Source organism: Anarrhichthys ocellatus, unplaced genomic scaffold (assembly GCF_004355925.1).
Source record: "Anarrhichthys ocellatus isolate YVR2014 unplaced genomic scaffold, GSC_Weel_1.0 scaffold35, whole genome shotgun sequence".
NCBI lineage: Eukaryota > Metazoa > Chordata > Actinopteri > Perciformes > Anarhichadidae > Anarrhichthys > Anarrhichthys ocellatus.
In genome coordinates this window covers 1926443-1947460 of record NW_022280065.1, presented here as the reverse complement: position 1 = coordinate 1947460, position 21018 = coordinate 1926443, and the positions used below count along the sequence as shown (strand labels likewise).

At 43.2% G+C, this 21018-nt stretch overlaps 1 protein-coding gene across 5 annotated transcripts in view; it reads left to right on the top strand.

Moving 5' to 3' along the window:
- rbms3 (RNA binding motif, single stranded interacting protein) overlaps window positions 1-21018 on the top strand; it is a 277908-nt gene that overhangs the window by 10387 nt on the left and 246503 nt on the right. The window lies entirely within an intron of this gene.

Here is a 21018-nt window from a genome sequence, read left to right as displayed (position 1 = left end):
TAAAGATTGGGCTCCACTTGGTATTATACTATTTGTAGGATGAGATTCCAATGGAAGCTGCGTAGGATTGTTTCTGACTCGTGTAATCAAAACATCTCCAATAACTCCAGAAACTTAAGTCCAAAAGTAAGTTTAAAGAAAAATTTCAGGGGAAATATTCTGCTTCAATTCATATTTGTTGGCGTTAAGCCTTTGGAGATTCAGGTTGCTTGATTGCGTGTCACACACACAAAGGAAGGCACGGTCTGTATTAACGAGGTGGTCCAGCAGCCATCTAACAGCACCATGAATTACATTTATATAACCATAGAACAAAAATCAATCACATTTTTTTACCCCCTTTTTTTTTTCCCAGGGTGATGACGTCATAAAGAATGCAGAGACTTTTGAATCTTGATCTGAAAAACCTCATTAGAAGATTTGATTGTAAAAAAAAAAAAAAAAAGACACTTCATACAGCCTTTGTATTTAGTTGTAAACACTACATACTGGATATGCAGTACGATAACAATCCCCTGCTTATGAAGCTTATGTGTCTGAATGCATTGTGAAGCATTAGATGAGCCGAGCTTGCGAAGCTAACATGTTCACATAGCCTGAAACTCAGTTCACGTCGACAGAAAGCAAGCTGCACACAGACGTTTTATTCATATTCAATTGCAATAAACAACAATGCGCCAGATCCCAGCTATCTGCACAGTTGTCCCTCACTGGCCTCCCACCCATCAACACTGACTTTCTATCTTCAGCCAAGCAGGAGAACGCCCCACTACAGGGGGCCGAATCCTCGGGGCCCACCACACAATGAGCATTGGCATCTAGTGCGGATGTTAAAGACATACCAACCCCATGACTACCTCATAAATACATTGCTGAAAATCAGCAACATGTTTAACGATGTCCTATGATATTTTTGGCCACATCTGAAAATGATTTAATGAGGGAGTTTGTGTATCTAGTTTGGAGATTTGGCAAACAGCAGTGCATTTATCCAGGTGAAAATGAGAAAGCAAACAAACCCACCTTGGCAAAACTCTTGAGGATATAATTACCTCATTTCAACCTCAGGCCTCTGGATTCCCTCCGCACCAGATGTGGAACCTTTTTAAAAAAAAAGTAAAATAAAGGGTTTCCATATCTCATAAACCCTGCTAGCACAGCGGGGAGTCTTGTTTCTCATATCACACAAGTTCAAACACAGCTGGGGTCCGGGCCGAGTGAGGTACATCTGTTGAGGTTTAAAACAAAGAGAACAACTCTGTGATGGCTGGCTGGCTGCTTAGCTCACAGGGGCATCATTAGCTCTGTGATAATAAGAGCAAACACCTCTATTATGTTCCCTGGGGCGTGTAATATATATGTTCACACCTGGTTAGACTGTGTGACAATCCCGATTAGTCTCAGCACTTGGACCACGCCTTCCCACTCATTAACGCCACGGATGGAGATATAAGGCAAGAGTGGATAACGGTAAAATACTGTACCGGCTTTTAACTGGAAATAAAATGGCGACCCGGCCAATGCGTCACACTGTGCCGTGTGTCATGAAGATATTACTGTTTTAAACGCTGTTAGGAAGGCTGAGCTGTCTGCAAGCGCACAGGTCAGCCGGCTGTGCCCTGTGATAGTGTGTAAATGAAACGCTAACAGAGGGTTTCATCACCACTACTAATTACTGAATGACAGTTCTCTCACCAGTGTGTGTGTGTGTGTGTGTGTGTGTGTGTGTGTGTGTGTGTGTGTGTGTGATGGGCCTAATTAGATCAACTCATTACACTTAAAAGTGCATTACTGATGCTCTTTTGTAAAGGCTGTAATTAGAGTGAGTGCTAATTAAGTTATTTCTCAAGTATTATTAGTTTGCTTGTTATATGAGCCAATTGTGTTTAAAAGGATAGAATACATATTTGACTTCACGCCAGTGCTTTGTTAATTTATATATATTAAAGCAAAGAGCTATTACACAGTGACAGCGTATGGCAATATTTACATCGTTTTTTGTCTTTATAAAATCTACACTTCACAATGGCCCATTTCAGCCAGTGAAAGGGAGCTGTAAAAAAAAAAAAAAAACGTCAACATGTACGCACATGAGTATGCACACAAACATTTGTTGTCTCGGGCTCTCAGCCTGACTCGGCGTTTTTGTGCATGTGTCATCCGATGCCAGCAGCAGCAGCCGTGTGAGCCCCAGATCCTCTGACTAATCCAGATTGCCTTCTAATCCCGATCACACTCTCCTCTTCCTGCCATCGAGTCCTTTATTCCTCTGCAGTCTTAAAGCAGCCGGTCTCCTTTAACGTCCATTTATTCCTTTGATTGCCAAGTAAGCACTGATTACTAACTAGTGAAGCTAGCAGTGTAAAGAGTCATTGTGAAAGGCCTTACTAACCCACACAGGTGTTTTCACTGACGGTATTTGACCTGATTACGTGTGCTTGATTATTATCAGTTTCCTGTTGCTTTTGTTGCACGGTTATATTCTTATTAGTAGCATGTTAGGTGACCTTACTGTAGGCAGTGGACTGATAACGATACAAAACAAACCTTTTCGATGTGTTTTTCATGGCTCTACTCACTAAGCATGTGCTGTGCATCTTTCCTTGTGTGTAATTACCTCTCACTCCGATGTCCCTGCACCGGCAGACTTGAGTAACACTTGTAATGCTGTTAATCACCGTCTTGGGAGACCTTAACAGGCCTTGCAGTGAAAGCTAGGAGACTGGGTCACTGGCACATTTTCACAGGGTTGGCAAATCCCATCGGAATGGCGGTGCGAAGGATTGAGAGCACGGACCGGTGTGCACAGGAGAGCGGGAGCAGATTGTCTTGTTGCTGTTCTGAATGGACCTATTTTTAGCACATGGGACGGTTTTATTGGACGGACAGAACGATAAGTCTTTGTTGCACGCGTGTGCACTGTGGCTACTCGCATGTATGGAACCTCTTTTAGCCTGTGTACTGTGTGCTCAAGGATCATATCAAGGGGGTGGGTCATGCAGCAGATGGGTTGAGGGCCACAAGTTTAGAGGATAATAATGTGATGTCTAGTTATGATTATAGACGGCAGATACAACATAAATAAGGTATAATGTATAAAGGTGATGACAGGATTCCAGTGAGTCCTTTCAACATATTTGAGCAGAAATGATTTCAACAAAAGTATGCAGCATTTTTTTAAAAACAAAAATAAACTTAACAAGTTGTTTTACAGTGTTGGGAAAGTGATGTTTAAGTCGATCCGGATGTTTCCTTTCACACAACATAATGATCCCAGTCACTTCCATGTAGTGAGGGATACAGCTTATTAATTGAACATCAGATCAGGACGATACCCAAAGCTCAGGTATCGGTATCCGGACTGAAAAAATTGGATCGGTGCAACGCTTGAGTCTGTGTGTGAGTCATCAAAGCAAAATGTGGTCCTCATGAGGGCTACTGTAACAGGAACCACGGAGCACTTTGCCAGGGGCTTATATTTCTGTCTGTCAGCCTGTGGACGGATTTTGTCACAATGATTGTGTCACAACCGTGCAAGATGCAGTTGTGAAACTTCAGATTTTTAATTGAGATGAAAATAATATAGCACGGGCGCTGTAAGGAGGTAAGGGGGTAGGAAGTGGGGAAGGAGCTATTGGCCTGATTTTGCGTCGTGGCTGCTGGGAGCCCATCGCAAGATGGGCTCTAGTGAACATTCCATGTAACATCCTGGGTTACACTGATTAGCTACATGCATGAAGCGCCACATTCACCCAACAGCTATGAATAAATCTGAACTGACTTTCACATTTTCATAGAAATACTCATTTTGAAATAATGTTAAATGAGCCAGTTTGACTTAGTAGGAGAGAAGTTATTCACAAAACGGAGAAACATAAAATAGTGTGATGATAAGATCTTATATATTTAGTCATAAAGTCCTTTTGCCGCTCCATCTCTCTCTGTCTGTATCTGTCACACAACACAACCGCATGAGATACCATTTCATCCAGAAAATGAGCTTCTGTTCAATTGTTGCTTAAATAGCAGATGCCCATTCTCCTTAACCAGCCCAGTTAACATTACATTACCAAATGCCAAATACACAAGTTACAGGTTTGCTTAGTTAGACTAGAACTAAGACTAGCAGTCTAGATTAGCAATTCAAAATAGCCATGTCACTTAAATCAGCCCATCATTTTTTAATTAAAACTAATTTCACTATAAAAAATAGAAAAATATCTCACATCCTGTGTTAACACCTGCACTCACACTGTTTTCTCACCAACTTCCTCCTGGGATTTAATTTATTTTCCCCTGCTCATGGTTAATGACGTTGTCTTTCACTTTCAGTAGTAAAAATAAAACATTATAAATCTTAAAAAAAGAAAAACGCTCAAGGACTGGAGTCAACCTCTCATTTCTCTCTGTATGTTTTGATTGTGTTGGGTTTGCTGCCTGTAAGCTGCGCCGATGAAAAACAGTCTGGTAATATCATAATTGGCATTTTAACTTTATCGATGTGATATGACTATTTGGAGGCGATGTTGAGCAGAATGTAAAGGGTTAACGACCCACAGGTCTGGATGAGTGACAGGCCAGCACAGAGACGGCACCACGCTATCTCAGAGTGTATAGATATCAGAGGTGGAGAGAAAGGAGGGACAGAAATGACTATTTCCCCTCAGACGTGGGACCCAGAATGAATGTCGTGCCCAGGGTGAGCAAATCTCATTTACACATTCTGCCGGGGAAATATCCCTCCCCTCACCGCGTCTCCTCTTTCCTCCCATCACAATAAAAAGGGAGCTTCTCATTTAGCAGAACTGTGGGCCTGGAGGCTAAGTCATAGAAAGACATGTGACACACACACACACACACACACACACACACACACACACACACACACACACACTGCATACACACCAAATTAATCCCAGCCCCACTGCGCTGGGCTCTATCTTCATCCATTAGAAGGTTCATCTATTCCTTTTTTTAATAAACTTGGTTCTTGTAAAGTTTAACAAATATATACCCAATACTGTATTTTAGGAAATGTGAATTAAATGAGTTATTTTTTTTATTTTACAAGCTTGAGGGCTTTTTAAGTTCTATGATAAGAGATAAGAGAGGCCTGGCTCGGTTTCTGTGTTTCTGTTGTTTTTCCTCTGTCCTTGTGTGCACATCTGTTCACAGGAGAAACTGTCTCCCTCCACTTGGCCGGGGCCCGACATTCCCAGCTCTTTCTTACTTTGGCTCATGTTTGTTGCAGAATGAAAGGAGCGTTTTGAGAGATGATCACAGGCGTTCTCCTCGGAGGAATCTTAAGGAGGAAAGTGAGCCTATTTTCAGCGCCGTGGCGCTGGAGAGTGGGACTCATTATGACTCACTCAGGGCTGAAATGCTCTGGATGATGTCTGAGTCAGACACCGGGGCCAGTGTCCGCTGCCATGGTGATGCACAGCCAAATGTAACTGAACTCTGAGAGCAATAGAGATGGAAATGAAATGAGGGAAGCTTAAAAGGGCCCCGAGGCGGCTCCACTATTGTCATGATACAATTCCCGGAGTAAAAACTGGCAAGCTACTGTATAGGGCTCCTGCATGTAGGCTGATAACTCCGAGATCCTCTAGTACTTCAGAGTGCACCGGCTTTGTGTCGAGTTTTTGATATTGAAGAAACATCGAGGCCAAGCAAAGCAAATTCAGGGACAATTCCAAAATAATACAATTTTCTCACTTTCTTCCTCCGGATTTCTTCGGGGAAATCTTCCGCATCTTCTCTGAAAATATTCCTTCTGTTTAGCAAACATGTAACAAAATATGAAAGGCTTGCGACTCGACACAAAGCCAAGAAGTGCTAATTAGAGAGTGAACACAATATGCAGACACGGATACAAAAGCACAAACTTCCACCAGTGCACTTAAATACAACGTATCCTAATTCATCTTTGCCTCGTACAACAGGAAGCTTGCTGTGAAACAAGAGTCGGGCGCATCACAAGCAATGTTTTCTTACTTTTTCTTGATAAGGAACATTAAAGGAGAAATAACACATTTCCTCATTTTGACTTCAGCCTAACAAGCCTAAATCCTCCAAGACGGAAGGCAAAAAGTCAAGTGTGCATTGCAGGCTTCCACAATCACAAGCCTCTGCCTCCAAGATGCTCACTGTGGCACCCGACGGCTGAAATCCAGTATGGCTAGCAGATTAGGAACAACTAGTCATGCAGGTGCACCGAAAAGCAGCTCAATGTCTTGAAAATGGGAGCAATTCATGGAGAATATCTTTGCTGATGAAATAATGCATGAATCAGAACATTAGACCGACGTTTTGAGTTAAAAATAAGCTTGTATTAGCAAGAGTAGTGTGCACAAATGCACCTTTTTCAAAGACACTGGAATCCGGTACAGTGTGGACACCAGTGTGTGTAGTTTGACATGCGTGTGGCCCCTTGCCTCAGCTTCACCGTACAGTCAGCAGCGGAGGACGGTGATGTAAGGACAGAGCACATAATCCGATGTGCCCGGCTCGACCCGGGCAGGTTGGCCTCGAGCCAGCGAGAGAGACGGTCAGATGACAGCGCCGGTCTCTGCCAAGTCCAGCAGATACAGCAAGGAGTCCGCCATACAACACTTACACCTCCCTCTATTTTTGACAAAGCCCTTAACTTAAAATTGTTTAAATTAAATGTAATTTTTTTTATACAATTAAAATGAAGGCTATCATTTTTCTAATACATTTTTTGACCAATATTTTCAGCACTAAAAATAACCATAAATGAAAGCAAGTAATTTAAAATCGTATGAAGTTGGAAAATCATGTTGCTGGGAAAATGCACAGCTCAGTTATACGTCACAATGCAGACTATGAAACATTGTATGTACTGACATTTCTTTTTAAATATCTGCCAAAGCATACACTGATACTGATATAGCTGTGTTAAGCCAATATCTGTTGGTGATTTGTGTCTGACCGATGTATTGGCCAGACACCGACACACACACACACACACACATACACCGGTCCCTGTCAGTCAGGATACCAGAGGGCAGCTCTGTGACCTGAGAGCCAGTGACGGACAGCAGGCATGCAGAGCTGACGGTGCTGAGGTGGAAGTGGAGCTCTGCTCCAACCAGAATGTGTCATTCACTACCTCGCCCCATACAGATCAGCACACTGCTTGAAAACGTGCAGAAAACCTGAAACTTGTGGGTAATCTGTCCCATTTATCACTGAGAGCAGTGAAAGATCTTCCTTATTGGTCTGCTTTGTGTATTATCCTTTACATGCCGTATGAAGAAGCACATTTACATTGTGAACATGTTTCTGACACACACACAGAACTGAGTTCAGCCAACGGACGGCTGGTTTCCAACACTCCCATGTACAACGCCAAACATCACGGGACCATCAAAGAATACCATGTCATCAAGATGCAATTTATTAATATGGAAGCTGTTGTTTGTTGTCACTTAGCTGGTGTGTTTGATTGGCCGATCTGTGTGCCACCGTCATGTTGTTTCTCATTTCATTCTAAACTGACCGAGAGCTTCGTCTCTCACATCACGTCTCCTCTCTATTGATGACATCACGTCTCCTCTCTATTGATGACATCACGTCTCCTCTCTGTTGATGACATCACGTCTCCTCTCTGTTGATGACATCACGTCTCCTCTCTGTTGATGACATCACGTCTCCTCTCTGTTGATGACATCACTCATGAACGCAGTGCTTTTTGACATGGTGTTGATCTTTGCACATTTCTTAACAACTCGGGGCATGTGCTTCAACAGCAGCCTCTTAGCCTCATGTGTTGGCTGTTTTCAGGCCGTGGTTATACTGCCGTGTCTTAAACACAGTGCAGTTGTATCACAGCAGCACTTTAAGGAAAGATAAAGGGCACATAGAAATACCGGTACATGTGACCTCTCACTGGAGCGTACAAACAGTAGTAGAGAGCAGGGCAGCCTCTACAAGAACACAGAGGTGTTTTCAGTCGTCCAAAAGGAGACGAGTAAAAAAGTAAATGTGTGTGTGTGCTGTCATTCTTTTACTTTAATTTAGTCTTTCACCTCATCCTTAATTTGTTGATGATAATAGTAGTTTTAGTCACAGTGTAATCTATGTAAACCAGCTGTTTTATGCATTCTATTGTATAAAATATATACTTTTCCAAAAGATGATAGCTCTAGCACAAAGAGGAAATTAGGAAAAAATGTGTCTCACACCTCCACAAACACCTTCCTGACTGGGGTGGGGTTGATATCATCATCTTGTTGGTGGAAGCGTCTCTCTCCTAAACTGAGTTTTGACTCTGTGCGTTGGGCTTTTCACTCTGCATTTCATCCTGCAGGTTTCACACTTCCCAGAGGATGTTGCCGTTTCAAAATGAGCAGATCCCTTTCTTCTGATTAATTTTATTCAGAGTAAATCACGTGTGTGTGTGTGTGTGTGTGTGTGTGTGTGTGTGTGTGTGTGTGTGTGTGTGTGTGTGTGTGTGTGTGTGTGTGTGTGTGTGTGTGTCAACAGGCTTTGGTGGCCTGTTGAACCACTTAAAGGATTCTATTTAACGGGTCAGCCGAGCAATTAATCAAGGGTTTAATTGGAATCCCGAGTGGAGTGACATGATTTATGCAAATAAGGTCATTAATATGCAGGCCCGCATCCGATGCTTAAATTAAAATGGCTCATCCGCCAGCGCAGGCTAGTACTTTCATTACGGTAAATTAAAGCGCGATAATAACTCCAAATACACATATTTATTTTCCTGCAGACGTTCCGAACAGAACATGCCCACAGGAAGAAAAATATGAAAAAGGCAGAGAGGAGGAAGTTCTTATATGGGAGACAGTGAGGAGGAGGCAATGTTAATGGTGTTAATTCTACCTCATTAGAAGCAGACTGCTATCTGCAGGCCTTCAGTTTTAATTGGATCACCAAGCAATTTAAACCACATTTGGCTCTTAATTGCTTTTTCTGCACTTTATTATAAAAAAAAAGTACAGCAGCAATAGTTTGCTGTTCACCAAATCCTTCGGCTGGCCGACGCAGCGCGGTGACACCGGCGTCTGACCTATGCCGGTGCCCCTGGTAGCCACCCCCACAGGAGCGGTTTGTGGTCGGCGCTCCTCGGCGTCCGGTGCTCTCGCCCTCACCGTGTGCTGCTGGTGCCAACGCCGAGGCTCATTCTCCTGCTGTTTGTTTCATCCCAGGCTCTCTGCACAGGAATGTTGACTGTGCTCAGCGTCTGGGATCAGCAAGTCAAATCCAAACCAGTCGCTGAATATTGTTCATGATCATATCTGTGTACATCTTAAATGTCATGAATGTGTTTATCACAATGTCAACTAGAAAGGTAAACTCAGTGGAGTGCAGATGTCCGCCAGGTGTTTGCAACGACCGCTGCTGTAATGTGGGATCGAATGAATACGACCCACATTCATCCATACTTAAAAAATGAGCTGCAATGTACGCAGGTTATCGGCTCAAAACCGCCGCATAATGCAGTCAAAACAGCTTAGCAGTGCCTGAGTTGCGGCGAGGTACAGCGGACTGATGCTTCTGTTAGCTGTTAGCCAAACACACACTGTTAGTGAGTGAGGAGTCAGCAGGCAGTACATGACGGTATGAAACAGCAGGTTTATTATTTCATTATACATTGAATGTTCCTATAATGTCTGCAGTTGATGTAAAGGATCAATCCTTTATGGATGAGAACTGAGAGACAACTCCTCCTGAGCTGTACACAATGTCTACAATCATGATGTGAGACACAGTGACAGTCATCGACTGCTATATGGACCAGGCCTATGGAGGAATATAATGTCAGTATTCTTATGATTCTTCCACTGACTCTGCAAAAATCATTTTTTATTTTCTTATCACAGTCACCTTAGGTAGGACTTAATAAATAGCGCATTGTCGGCCAAATCTGTCTCTCAGGCCAATATTATTGGATTTATCCTCCTCAAAAATGTTTTACAATGTTTTGCATTGATCAGAGCTGTACATATGAGTAAACCGATCTAAAACCCTCTGAAAATGACCAACATCCTAATAATAAAGTGGAGGAAGCCATGCAAACCATGTGCTGTGCCGTATTCTGTGCTACATGCAGTAGAATGTTTAGTGGAGAATCCTGTAGCGAGGGCGTGGTGCTGAAACCAAGTCCAATAAGCTCACTATACGACTAACAGATGAATCATGAAAGCACTACAACTAAACAGTATCGCTTTATTTCAAACACAGCTTGTATTCCAGCAGCATCTAATCAAAAGGGATTTGGCTGTCCCAAAAAGATGTATCCGTGAGGTTGTGAATGTTCATTTTGCACAGAAAATATGGAACACGACAAAAAGGAAAATCACAGAAACGGAAATTCACCTCAGGTTTCAGGGAACGTTTTTAAGGTAAAAATGTATTTGGAAGAGAAACTCTCGACCACGAGTGAATCTGAATTTGAATCCACAGTGCACACTTGTCCGTAAGTATTGCTGCGTTAAATAATATAACCGCCATCACGGCTTTTCTATAACATCTCGCACAGTCGGTGTCATTCCCAGCATGAAGAGCAACAAGTACAAATTCAGCAGCACTTCTCAGGTGTGGTGCAGATGCAAAAAGTGACACACGGAGCGAAGTGAAGCAAATGGACCATTAAAGACACTTTGCCTGCTAACGCTCGCTGTCGATGTGGATGGCGTTAATTGAAACTTCTGGCCCCTGTTTATTTGTTTGTGCGCTTCGCGGATGCCTCGCTCACTGCACCGCATGTAACGAACTGTAAGGAAGCAGTTCCAGTGTTTTAATGGAGCACGATGGGGACTTTCTGATAGCTGGTGTGTGTGTGGAGCACAATGGGTTACAACAAAACAAAGGAACGGCAATGAAAAACAGGCTGGAACAGATGGATCTGTTCAAAAAAAACTAAAAAAAAGACTTTGATCTGCCCTGATCGGATTGGGACATCCTGTTGTAGAGCATAAATGTCACCATCTTGTTTGAGCTTATACATTGGCTATTGGCTCTGTTTTTGGCTGTCACACACACACACACAGATAACTCCCAGTTATTTCTCTCTCTTTTTCCGTCACACACACACACCTCTCGTCCTCATGTGTGCCAGGGCTCGCTGGCTGCTCGTGGTTTTCTGTAATTACCGCAGTAAGCAGGGAGCTGTCTTTTGCACGGCAGATGGTCCAGCACCATGCTGCATCAGGTAACCGTGACAACCACCTCCCTCCGCAGTTAACGGCACCATCATGGCTCTTTACGGTGACCAAATGCCATTATAGAGTCTGCGGAGATGGGGTAGAGAGAGAGGGAGGGAGAGAGAGAGAGAGAGAGAGAGAGAGAGAGAGCAAGGGGACCGACGAGGGAGGCTGAAAGAGAGGAGGGGACAAGGGTGTAGTGGGGATGATGGAGTGGATTCTCCCTAATCCACCCCACCACCCCCACTCCACCCTCTCAGCTCCCGTGACACAGACGGAGGTGGATTTAGTCGGGATGCTCGGGGCCTTCTTATCAGACAAACACAGACAGAAGGCGGAGAGCAGTGTGACCACAGCCGTCGTTTTGGCTGGTGAGCAACGGCTTTATTCAAACCTTGTGAATCTTCTTCAACCTGTTACAGTGACTCGTCTTTTCTATCCGATCAATTCTACTGAGTGACATCATATCTATGGCGCCAATGCCACATTGCAGAAAATGTGATTTGTTTTGGGTTTTTTGGGAACCCTATATTACCGTCACCCCTTTTTGCCCTTCTCGTGCATCTGGTATCTGATTAACGTCATCACGCCTTGGCCCCCCGTAAAGCGTGTTTTGGGGCCCTTTCACCACATTATCGCTCATCAGATGCCTCAGAGACGGCAAGCAGCGCTGCAAGCAGATGACTCGCGTTACCTGAGTCGGAGGTCGAGCCGCAGTAGATGACCTCAGCACTCCTTAAAGTTTACCTGCTGCAGGGGCCTCTGTTTCAGGCTCTGACCTCTGCTGGTGAATTACTGCAGCTGTTTATGCAGAAGGGGGGAATTCTTTGTCGCGCTCTGCTTCAAGTGAAGTGACAACAGAGACCAGTTCAGCTGCCATTTAGACCCATAAAGGGGATGGTTGTCGGTGAGGTGTGTGCTTCCTCGCCGTACCAGAGAGAGGCAGTGACGCACCTCGCTGTGGCAGGAGGAGCTCTCTCCACAACGCTGTCATCGGCATATTCAATTAATCACTCATTCACCTGTTCAGTAGGTTAATGAACCAGACAAGTCAATCTTGTTTTATGCAAAATATCACTTTGTGTTTACCATGTCGGAGCTTCAGTTGCTCGGCTGGAAAAATAAATAAATAATAATAATTTGGCTAGTCATTGCAGAAGTCCTGCATCTTTATTGGCTGCTGCAGCCGAGTCTTCATCAGATATCGAAGTTACAATGGAATTGCATTGTGAGGGCTTCCAGCATCCATTATTTGACATGTTTCCTGTTAATCAGGATGTTTGGGATGAAACATAACATATGGAAACCTCTTCAAATCCTTATAGGAATAGGATATATTATTTGATGGTAAGAATATACTGTATATAAAAATCTATAATAATATAAATGATAAATCCATGAATGTTTTTATTATTTGTTAAGCTTGGTACAGCAGCTGATAATTAGTGAAAATCCATGTTTCCCCAGGAACTAAAAGTAATGATATTTGGAGAAGAAAATATTGGGTATTTATAAATATTGGATTTTTGGATCTTCAACGATATGTTTGAAACTACAAATGTAAATGTGAGTACATTAAGAGACATTTCTTTAGCCGACCACGACCACCAAATTGATTTGGAATTAGAAAAGCCCGCCTGAGAGCTAATCTGATCAGCTAATAGTACCGGTAACAAAAACAGATATCAGTTCTCATGCATACAGAGAAAAGATGATATTCAGTGAGCTAGAGTTATTAGATTCTCATCAATAAAGAACACACCACTAAAGCCCAGCAAAAAAACATGTTTTTTTAAAAAGTTTGTTAATTTAGCAAACAACTCTTCCATAACCACGGGTTATTTGTATTTTTCTGAACATATGGAGGGAGGTCTGTCAGCGCTACCTACTGTTGAATGTCATGAGAGGAGACGGATGTGATGGGGAAATGTAAAAAACACAACCATATTTTGTGATGTATTCACTATTCTCTCCATTTGCAGTTGTACCTCTTTCCCCTCGTCTCCCATCGCGTCTCCGTCTGTGGCGTCCTGGTCGGCATGTCTACGGCTGCATGCGGACGCACCGCCGCAGTCTTCCAGCAGGACGTCCCCATGGTTACCCGCGGGGGAGTCAACACGCACGGATTCACTCAGACACACTTGTGTACATTTAAGTTGAATCCACTTTATTAAACACCAACATGCTTCAGAGCTCCAATTTGATATGCACATTTTTTTTTTTTTATGCAAATACTTATCAGCAGTGACAGAAAAATACTACGCTGAATAATTGAACTCGCGGTGACGGAAGTGTGAGGAAATAAATCAAACTGATGGATGAGCTCTCGTTCACATTAATGATCGGAATGATGGAGCTGAGTTTTGGTTGAATTTCTCCAGCACGTCCGTAGTGTCACTCTTCTTCTCTCCTCTCGCCACCAACTCTGCGAAATTGTGTACACAGTGGTTAACTTTTTTAAACTAGTTCACTCTGTTCTGCCCAATCAATAGCAGGTTGGTGCTCCGGTATATTATCTCGCACCCCGTCTGATCATAAATGTACCTCTTGATCCACCTCGGCTCAGGGAAATCAATAGCCATTTTTAAGGTTTGTATTATTTCTTAAATCAGTCAGGTCTGCAGTGCAAAGTTCCCGGAGTGGAGGCAGAAGCAACAGCGGAGCTTTTAGTTCATAAAGCTAACATGCCTCTGAAAGGTGTATATGAAGATATTGATCCGTGCTGTGAAAGCGAGAGGGTTTTCATCTTGTATTACAGCTTCCACAGCGGCGGGGCTATTGTGTAATGTGGTTAGCACAGTGTGACTACCTGGTTATACTTGCTGGGAATACAGCAGGAGATGTCTGCGTTACACGTCTCAGTCTGAGGCTGGGTTTGTTGCACCCCCTCAGAAAATGTGACATTTATTGTGGACATGCTTTTCTTTGCAATTGAAAATAGGTTTTCTGTTGTTTGTTTCTGTAATTGACAGTCGGGAGGTGATGAACAACGAGACGTAGATGATGCAAAACATCACAGCCACGTGTTATTTACCAGGGGTGTAATTACAGAGTCAGCGCACCGTTTTATATGATACATATACAATATAAGTATCACATATTTTGACTAAGCTGCACTGAAAAGGCTGATTTGAAGTTAGAATTCAATAAACAATGATAGATGACAAAGCAATTATGACAAAATATCAACCGAGGAGAGAAAGTGAGTATTTTTCTTTCTCTTTTGAAAAGCTAATTCTGAAACATTCTGAAGGAAGCTATTGGAGTCCAATGAGTCCATTTATTTCAAAGCTACAGGATCGCCTCTGGTTTCCCAAGGCAACAGTTAACGTTAGGTTCTGCTATGTTCAAAACCGACAGTAGAGTCAGACAAATTGAAGAATTTAAAAAAAGCTGTTATGAGAAAAATCAGACGTATGTTGCCTCTTGAAAGGAAAACGATTGATTGCATTCCATCTGCAGTCGAGTTATATAGACTTTCTCACAAGACCTTTTGATTTCACAGCGTTGAGTAGGGACATACCGTAAAAGCCCAGTAATGTAAACAGGAAATTGGACATTCAGTGCTTTATAAGTAATCAGCAGGGTTTTGAAAAGGACTCTAAAATCCACCGGGAGCTGGTGCAGTAGTGTTTGGATATATGATCTCTCTCCCTCCTGCTCCCTAGTTAAAAATCCTGCCTCAGCATTTGTGCCTTTGCTCCGTTATTCAACAGGAAAGTAATGGTGGGACGATACTACAGTACGAGAGGAAAGTAATCGCAGGTTTTAGTTCTCTTTTACAACCCACAGGTGCAGACATTTGGTTTCTTTCAGAGGATGAATCCACTCACCTGAAAGCTTCAACCAGAAGTCTTAAACTAGGACCAGTGACAGTTGCTGGCAGTTTATTTGCTGATCATAGATTTGTTTTCTGTGAACAATCTTTTAGTTTGTTGTTGTCAGTTGTTTTGCTCCGGTAGGTTAATGTTCAAGGGTGGATGTTATAGCTGCTACTGTGGCATACATTGACACATTAAATGAGTTCTGAGCTGCAATATGAAAGAATAAATAAATACAGAATTCATCTTTGACATTTAATCGTTTCTTTTCATGTAGACTGTTGATTTCTTCCTAAGTGAAGGTTCTGATACATTTGTTATCCGCAAGAAGCCAGCGTCGGGTTGAACATTAATGACTGACTTTAACAATTGCTCCCTCTCTCGATGTAATGACACGGCAGTGATCATTGGTTAACGCTGATAGAACTCCATTTGATGGTAATTTAATGCGCCGTGCATGTTGAAGTTAAGTGCCTCTCCCTAATGTGTTTTAAATAGCAAAACTAACTCTCTAGATAAATATGATGGGCTTGTTTTTTTATTTGTTCTGTTTATTTGAGCACTTACCTTCTGCTTTTCCATAAGAATTGTTAGTTAATCGTGTCTTGTTGTCCTTGTATTCCACGCACACCATTTTCATCTAGGTTTTTTGTCTGTTTATGTAATGTCGGTAAGTTTTCATTCCATTTTCACCATCTGCGTTGAGCAAGTAGCACCTCAGCAGCACATCTGTGAGAGTAGAACCAAAAGTCTCAGACTAAACAACTTAGCTGTTTCCTGTGAAGTTGCCTCCTGCCAAAAGCTTTTCCGAGTTGACTGACTAACGCCGGCCCCCGGACCTCCCTCTGCTCTCTCGAGGCCGTGCCTCCGGAGTCTTTTCTCCCAGACATCGGCCTCTCGGTCTCCTGTGAGCCGCCATCTAATTCGCCAGTCATCTGAATCCAGACCCCTCATCTCGCCGAGGTCGGGATGAAAGAGCATCTCGACGGAGCCGAGGTCCCTCCGTGCGTGGCGGCAGGAAAGGGAGAAGGCCTTAGTGCGAAATGTCAACGCTTCTCCTGTGAAGCCGGACTCATCAAAGGAGGATTAGTGTCGGACCGATGGCCTCACTGGACGGGCGGGCCGTGATGGGGTAATCTGATGCATCGGAACCCATTGGAGACTTGTACGTGACACGTTGGACAATATGTACACTAGCACACACCCGCGCACTTATATGCATGCGCCCTCACATGTTTAGACAAATGTCACTTCTTCTGCCACTTTGGATCAAAAAAATGTCCATTGAAGAAAGCCTCTTTTTGGCTTGCTTGAATCATTTATATACAGGGCAGTTTGTTAAAACTATACACTGGCATTTATCAGAAATGAGTGGCTTATTTGAACGTAAAGCATGTGAATTGTGCATAAAACACTCAGGATGTTCATACTTTAGGCTGCATTTGCATTCATCACCCTGTAACATCCAACATAGACCTACTTTTTGTGCAATCCGAGCCACTGTCTGCTATGACTGCATGCAAAACAGAGCTGCACAATATAATGTTTCAGCATCGACATTGCGATGTGCGTGTGTGCAAAAGTTGAATTGCAGGTTGTGCGAGTTGTCTGCAGCGATGTTGGCAAACCCACCTGTCCCGTCTTGAGAATCGGAGCCCGTCTCAATAACCCAGCTTTGTGGGTGTTAATTCTTTGTCGCGTCATCATCATTCATATCCTCACAACCAATGTTTATGATCAAATTGTGCTCTCTCATCATTTGGCTCTCTGAGTCCACCAGATTGGTGCATTTAACTTTAAAATGTGAACTTACCTACAAAATTTGGGGGGAATATTTCTGTATTTTTCATAACACAATGTATATCGCAGAAAAAAAGTCAGTTTTTTTTCCCAAATCGTGGAGCCATAAACATTAGTCAAAAAACAATATCAAGAAGCGATACAGGATCACAAAACGTACTTGCAAATGAAGTGTATCTATATTTCGTTACAGACCTACTTTAGCTCGTCGTAAAAGTCAACATGCCCCACATCATGACCGACTGGTAAATAACGTTAAAGGAAAATGATGTTGACATTTAATTCGGCGACAGACTGAAGTTGTGTGCTTTGCATGGGTTGGATGAGAGGGTGATGGGTGTAGTAGACCCTACAATGTTTTGGCTTCCCACGTCTCCATCTGTCCCTTCGTTACAGACTGCTGCCAGGATTCAAAGGCAAAATGTGCTCATTGTGCTGCTGCTGCTGCTGGTGTTGCCATGAGGTCACCATCATTTGGTAATGGATAGTCTGCAGTTGTGTCATCTGGCCACGGCTTTCAAAGCCTCCGATGACCCACCACTGCACGGTCTGTCGACGAGATCACGTTGTTGATTGCACAAATCAACAGGTTTGGGTGACTCATAAGTTGGGGAGGTTTCAGCAGCACCTGTGCCAGGCTCTGTACAATGGTGCAGCATAATGTCCCACTTCATGGACTGAAATTGCAAGGACGGTAGCATCTGTTTGAATGTTTGTCCTCCTTCAGACGTTCGGGTATTTGTTCAGTCGCTCTGATAGAGTAAGTGTCACTTTTGATCCAAAGTCAGCTATCTCATGAAAAATGTTTTCATTTCTGTCCGACCACTTCCCTTTTCTGGCTTTCAAAAACCGTCTCTCACTACAGTGTTTACTGCCGTGGGACTAATGGGAGGAGCCGTGCACCATGTGTTGGTTTGAGCTAAATCAACCATTTTGCAACAAATAAACTGCAAGACAAATAGGAACATCATTCTTAATTTGCAAAGCCGACGGGGCAAGAAATGAGAACAATACTTCGGCCCAGTACCGCGCTCTTCATTAAAGTCTTTGTCCTCCACACGTGACGAAGCAGATTGTTGTTGTTGCACTGACGGGTTGTGGACAATTACAAGTGATGTATTTATGGATTTTTCGGTGTGATCCAATCTGAAATATAGCTGCTGTCAGTGCTAAAAATGCACCGTATAGAACTGCATTACCAGAACAGGACTCAGGTCCATACTCAGTCGATGCTCGCTAATAGAACGGAGTCAAAGAGAATTTGTTTACGGAAGGAGTGATTTATTTTTATTAGCTTTTTCTGCTTTTGTGTGTTGTTATTGTCCCCCCCTGCAGATTTATTGACTTCATCTGAATATTTGTGAAAAGAAAATGTGTGCCTCAGTGGTGCTGAGGCAGATATGTGACTGTTCGTGTTTGAAATGTGTTATGTGGTTTCTTTGAGGACTGTTAATGCATCCTGTTTGTAAAAAAGAATATCAAAAGGAAAGGAAAGCCTTTATAAAACCCCAAACAAAAGAGCAATAGTGTAAAGAAAGGACTAAACCGTGTGTTTAATTAAGCTGCAATCGTTAGCATGCCCGACTAATGAGCTCACTACATACAGTGGTGAACAGCTGACAATCCCCGGTTCTGAAAATGAAGCCAATGCATAAGAGCCTTGCATTCTTTCTAATGGCCAGCAGGGGGCCAGGGACTCCTCTGGCTGCAAAAAGTAAGTGAGATAGAAGTCTGAGAAAATGACCCTACTTCTCACTTGATTTATTACCTCAGTAAACATTGTAGACATGAGTTTATGGTCTCAATCGCTAGTTTCAAGTCTTCTTAAATACAGCATGATGTTCATTTTGTACATTATGGTCCAGTTCAGAGTAAAATAGACCATAAAGAGGAGCGTGCTTTAGGGCGGGCTTACTGTGATTGACAGGTCGCTACCACAGCGCTGTCCGGTCTGGGAGTTGTTCATGTCCGGTTATGCTATCGGAGTTTATAGTAACGTTACCGGCTCTGTTTCCCGCTCTTTATTGGATTCAGTTTATAAGTTTATACCAAAGATAGCAAAACAAGTGTTTGTTATCTCCTCTGTTTGTCGTTTTCTCTTGTAATGTTGAAAGTGATAACATTCCGATTGAAAATACACACAGGGTTACGTTGCAACAGAATATGTGATCTTACATTCTCCCTTATCATTCGTAAATACAAGGTCTAACTAGCTTCTACGCCACCAGCACGATGCGTTTTCTTATTTGTTTCTACAGCGATGGTCTGCTGGTGAGGACGGGGGATTTTTTTGCTTGGCACATGAACTTTATATCAGGTATGTAGCCGTCAGGTGCATTTTCAAGACCTCTTTTACAAGGCACTCGTTTTAAGACTCTCAGCTGGAAACATTTAAGACATTTTGTTGCAAAATTGATGTTTATCTGCTAGAAAAGGGAAGGCTGCTTACGTCTGCCTCTGTCTAAAGTAAAGGACTCGCTGTTTGAAGAAAATATGAAGAAGTCAACTAATGGTACATCTGCCACCATTATCATGATGAATGGTTTGTTGTTTTTTACGGCAGAATGGGAAGCTTCGCAGGCTTAGTGACAGTAACTAAGGGAGGCGGGGCTTAGCAAACAGATAATTGTATCTACAGTCTGACAGCCATGAGGCAAAATAGGCTAAAATCTTTATTTGGATCTGAAAAAAACAACACTTGGTGAAGCGGAGCATGAAGAGTGTATTTTTCCTATAATCCTGTATCTTCCAATTCATTTTCAATTGACACTTTTTCCCTCTTAATCATTCAAGGTGCTTTATTTATCTACAGTGATGTTTTGTCTCTGCTCAGGATGTACTCTTTAGTCTTAACCCACCAGTCCCTGTGAATTTATATAACACTTTACTCTGGGTTGCAAAACATTGATGTACTTCTCCGCTGCCTTTTTTTCTGATCGCAAAATCTGCAAAAAAAAAACAAAAAGTGTTCTGGTTTATCAAACAGCCTCAGCTTTCCCCCCAGAGGAGCTGTTTTGCTCTTGGCTGAAAGCTGGATCTGCTCAATTTATAGTGCAAATGGATTGAGCTATAGGGCCATAATAGGAGAATACATACAGTATTTTTATTTATTTTTTTGCAATGAGGTGCGAGCGCTCTGCTCTCTCAGATAGCCACGGGAAGTATAGCAGAACGGAGCGGGCATGCCCTGCATCAGAAATGTTTACCCAGATCACAGAGGGAATGAGGGAATTCTGTGGAGCCACTAATGGCAGAGTCTTGACAGAGGATATGTTTCATTTATCCTATCTGCATCAAGGTCGACGTGGCAATTACCACGGCGGGGGAGAAGCTAAAAAAGAAACGTCCGCCGGCCCGGTGGCGAATACACAACAAATCACCTGTGCTGGAAATTCAGAAATGGGCGATATAAAGTGGAGCTCAAAGGCAGACTGTCTAAGCATGGAGGAAGAGAGTGAGGGGTTTATTACCCAGCCCTGCAGAGTAGCTCTAAAAGCCCACTGCAAGCTCACCCCTTTTATGTGGCGTATACGCTCATGTGGCTGATATAAGGGACATGAAATACAGCTCATTGTGTCTCCTGAGGGAGACATCCACCGGTAGTGTTTTTACTCTCAGATTGTGATTAACAAGCTTCATAACAGGCCCCGTGTTGCACCTCCATTTTCATATTTTCCTCCCATAGCAATTGTTGGGTTAAGCATAAATAAAAAATAAAAAAAGTAATTAGCAAGAACCCTAACTGCTTTATTAGTATGAGGAGCACGACAGGGGTTGTTTTTCCAGTAGGCCCCATGTCACCCCGGCTGTCCATCCTCCTCCTCTCAGGGAGGCTGCTCAGCACCTCGGCGCTGTCCCTCTTCATCCCTTTTCACCGCCGCTCTCCCACTCGTCGTCTTCCTTCACCTTCCTCCAGGCTCGATACAGACCGTCGGGTCTGCGCCGCGTTCACGCCGCTCAGATTGGCATGCACAGTGTGTGTCTCCTGGAGCGACCTGGCTGCCCGCGTCGCTCTCCTATTAAAATTCCGGTGCCAGATCCCCGATGAGGACCAGTGTAGCAGGGTCAGGCCGGCTCGCTGGCCTCTCTTCCCCCACGCCTGCCTAATGAAGGGGACGCCTGTTGGGCTCATTATTAAAGAAGCGCTAATAACGGGCGGACACGGAGGAGTGATGGAGAGGTGGTGGTGTGTGTGTGTGTGTGTG